The sequence below is a fragment of the Peromyscus leucopus genome, chromosome 13, assembly GCF_004664715.2.
Source record: "Peromyscus leucopus breed LL Stock chromosome 13, UCI_PerLeu_2.1, whole genome shotgun sequence".
Classification (NCBI taxonomy): Eukaryota; Metazoa; Chordata; class Mammalia; order Rodentia; family Cricetidae; genus Peromyscus; species Peromyscus leucopus.
The window spans coordinates 22382791-22387178 of record NC_051074.1 but is presented as its reverse complement, the minus strand read 5'-3'; the positions used below and the strand labels follow the sequence as shown (position 1 = coordinate 22387178).

The 4388-nt window shown below is 44.1% G+C and overlaps 1 non-coding gene across 1 annotated transcript; it reads right to left on the bottom strand.

The window, feature by feature from the left end:
• Positions 1-1224: 1224 nt before the first annotated feature.
• Positions 1225-1415, bottom strand: LOC114710687. The gene has a single exon (XR_003737087.1). It is a non-coding gene; the product is annotated as a U2 spliceosomal RNA (small nuclear RNA).
• Between the last annotated feature and the right edge of the window lie 2973 nt (positions 1416-4388).

Genomic DNA, 4388 nt, shown 5'->3' with positions numbered 1-4388 from the left:
GTTTCTTCAAAAGTTGGTGCAAGTCCCAAGACAGTTCAACAAATAAGCATTAAAATGCATATTTCATTGCACCCAAGGGTATATTTTACCAAGAGAGAAAGAAGTAAGTGATGTTACCCAGGTGGGCCTGAGAAGTGTCTGGTCTCCATGTCTATCTCGAACCTTCTAAGGTAACCAGAGTTGAGCTTTTATTAGTGCTGGTTAGTTAAGCTGACACTTCTGCCGTGGCTTCTCAGGCCCTTAAGGACCTCAACCTGGCAATACCTGTTAGCCCAGAACACGGTAAGGTCCAAGAGCAGGTCACCGCCCTGTGCACATGTCCGTTTCTTGATCGACCGATCATTGCATTCTGATCATGTCAGATGTTACTGTAGGCAGAGCTAGGAATAACAATGTAGGTCTCTGCTACAATCTTTTTTCCAGTTTCCTGTTGGTCTAAAGTTATTTTTAGATGTTTTTTAACATTATAGGGATGATGGCAGCAGCTAATTACTGTTTGCTGAATGCTGGACCTTGTTACGTGAGACTTACAGATACTTATCCTCACAAGGCTGTAATGCGAATCTTAAAAGGTCTTATTAATAATAATAATAATAATAATAATAATAATAATAATAATAAACCTAGTGCCAGTTATTGGGGTGAATGCTGGAAGATCAGAGAAGCAGAAAAACCACAGCCACCTCACCTTGCCAGAACCTCAGCTGATCCTGTTTCCACAGACTGGAAGCCTCTGAGTCCTCATCCAGAATGAATCTCAGCTGAACTGCTGCTAAAAGCCTAAAAGCTGAACCAGGCTCTAGTTCCTGGTCCTCACGCCTTAAATACCTTTCAGCTTCCTACCATCACCTGGGATTAAAGGCATGTGTCACCGTGCCTGGCTGTTTCCAGTGTGGCTTTGAACTTACAGAGATCCAAATGGATCTCTGCCTCTGGAATGCTAGGATTAAAGGCATGTGCGCCACCATTTTCTGGCCTCTATATCTAGTGGCTGTTCTGTCCTCTGACCCCAGATAAGCTTATTAAGGTGCACAATATTTTGAGGAACACAATATTACCACACAAGGCCCTGAGCTGGGTTGGGGAGGTGGAGGTGGTTTTCATCTATTGTCCCTACTTCTCAATTGGGGAAATTGAAACACACAAGTTTAATGATCTGTCAAAAGGTTATTAGATGTCTAAGTCAATATTTGAACCTACATAAACTAAATTTTTTTTTTATTTAATTGGTGCACCATTCCTGGAGGTACTGCAATACCATGTTGATGCGTGGAGTGGACGGAGCAAGCTCCTATTCCAACTCCTACTTCCAAAACTCCATTTAATATATTGTCCTTGGATAGAGGACGTATCAGATATTAAACTGATAAGAACAGATACTACAGTTGATCTTAGCCAAAAGGCCGAGAAGCAATGGACATAAACTAATTTTAGAGACCAGATCTTGGTCACTGTTACTCAGTGTGCTCATGAAGGGTGAGCTAGGAACCGAGGGTGATTTCAGGGGTCCTAGGCTGAGTCCCTGCAAAGGCTCTCTGGCAATCGGTACATGAACAGACTACAATCCTGTGATTCTCATCCACTGGGCCCAGCAGTATGGATCAAACAGATACTAGGCAGTTACTCCACCACTGATGTATACACCAGCTGACCATTTATGTCATCATCACCCCCAAAGTGGCAATAAAATCATCCTCTTTGTGTTTCCTGTCTGGCTTCTGTAGACCCTAATACCAGTGTCCTCAGAATGTTCGAGGCATGTCTTTTTCTGCTCCTAACGAGTGGGAGACTTGTTGGCCCGTTTCCAACAGTCATTCCTGGCCTCTTTCATTTTATTCAGATATGTGGCCACATGCTTCTGGAGAGGACATGCCTTCCCAGAGCCATGGCGTAACTCTTGACAGGTATCTGCCACTGTGTGATGGCACCTTGCCAGCAAACCTGAGCTCACGCCCGTTGAGGGGTTGTGAGAAAGACTTATTAAGGACTATGTACTCAGGTACCTCCCTGGTTCTCAGGCAATCGTCATCACAGATTGCTTAGAAACTCGCCAACTGTCCTGGAACTGTCAAGGAATTCTGCTTTTAAAAACATTGTCAAAATATTAGGAGAGTCCAATGATAAAAATGGAGAGAATCCAAGTCCTTCCATTTTCCAGCCACTGAGCTAAACCTGAGCCTCTGCTCTTCTGACTGGTGGCTCACTCAGGCAGCTTTTGGTTGGCATCCTCCTCAAGCTGAAGGCATCTTCAACTCCCAGGATTCCATCTTCAGCTGGGCGCGCGCGCACACACACACACACACACACACACACTCACCCACACCTGTGGTTCAGCCTTCGCATAGTTGAAGGTGACCTCCTGTCTCTAGGGCAGACACTCCTGGACTCTGAAGACAAATGCTGCTTTTAGGGGTTGCAGGCTTTAGCCTGCTCTATTTCCTCATGACGCTGAGTGGATTCAGTCCAGTCCGATCAAACTCTGCAGGATTCTTTGCAGAAATCAAGCTCATTCTGGATTTTATACACGGAGGCAAGTAAGCCAGACCAGCCAAAACAGCCTTGCAAAAAATCCTCAGGGAGCCCCCGTTACTCAGCCTGGTTTCAATAATTCTGAGTCCCCACTAGGGCAGACAGAGGAGAAGGGTGGAATGGGATGGAGAAAGAAATGAACCAACATGGTATGGAGAATTAACTTGACACATGGACAAGGCAATTCATTAGAGAAAGGATCATGAGATACATTTTTAAAGTAACTTGAGTCTAGACCTTTCTGTATGACAATCTTCCTGGGTTCAGTCCCCAGCACCATAAAGCCAAACAGACACAATACCGAGGGCAGGAGAGGGGACTCCGTGGCTCAGTTGTGTGTCCTGCTCTTCCAAAGGACCAGAGTTCGGTTCCCAGAACCCACCTTGTCATGCTACTCAAAACTGCGTATAATTCTAGTCCCTGGCAATCCAATTCCTCTAGCCTCTGTGGGCACCTTTGTTCATGGGCACATACCCATAACTTAAAGTAATAAATATGCTAAAGGGATTTTTTTTAAAGACAATACTAAGTCAATAGCACATGGTACTCTGTATTTACAATCTTTATGTTTTATTTATCAGTTAAAATTAACGTGGGGGGCTGGAGAGATAGCTCAGCGGTTAAGAGCACTGCTGCTCTTCCAGAGGACCCGAGTTCAATTTCCAGCACCCACATAGCAGCTCACAACTATCTATAAATCCTGTTCCAAGGGACCCAACACCCTCATACAGACATGCATGCAAACAAAACACCAATGTACATAAAATAAAAATAAGGGCTGGAGAGATGGCTTAGTGGTTAAGATCATTGGCTGCTCTTCCAGAGGACCTGGGTTCAATTCCTAGCACCCACGTGGCAGCTCACAACTATCTATAACTCCTGTTCTAGGGGATCTGACACCCTCATACAAGCATGCATGCAGGCAAAACACCAATGTACATAAAATACAAATAAATTATTTTAGAAATTAAAAAATAATCAAAAAATTAACTCTGAACCTAATTTAAAATAGATTCTAAACTATAAATATTAATATGACAGTCTGAAACTAAAATCCTGGCTAAAAAACAGAAATCTTTTGGAGAGACCCTAATCCCTTGGAACCTCCTAAGGTAGATTACAGAATTAATTAAAGAATAATGCAATAGATAAGTGGCCTCCAGGTTAGCCACCAGCCAGTTCCTGCTTTTGTGTTTTTTTTTTTTTTTTTTTTTTTAGTATTTGTGTCTTCAGTGTCCTTTCTCTTGTGTTAACCTGTTTTATAAAAGCCAATACGAGTACTTAGTGATGAAAAAAAAAAAACCACCCAAGACCTGGGAGTCATCCACGTATCCAAGCATCTCTCTGGCGCCCAACATTCGTGTTACGAATTCATGAAAAAGGTGCTTGTCTGTGACCTTGTGAGCCCCAGCTCAGGCCCGACCTACACTCGGCCAGTTGTGGTGGTGCACGCTGGTAGCATTTGCTGAAGGAGGCAGAGGCAGGAGGATCCCGAGTTTGAGGCCGGTCTAGGAGGCTTACTAAGAAGAAGCGGCGGCCAGGACCCAGCAAAACACAGTGGAGGGACCATGGAAGCAAAAGCTGCTGCTCCGAGTTGCTGGCTTCCTCTCATTGTGTTGGTGACTGCAGTGATGCTGCTACCTGGGACAAAGGGTTTACCGCTGTTTGTTCAGAGAATTGCCAGGACCTTCGTGTTACAGGAAAGTATCGACAAAGGTCAGTTTGGAAAAGTTTGGCAAGACAAATGGTGGGGAGAAAATGCGGTGAAGATTTTCTATTCTAGGGAAGAATGTTCATGGTTCCTAGAGACAGACATTTATCAGACTGTGATTGCTCCAAACCACAGAGGAAGCAAAAAA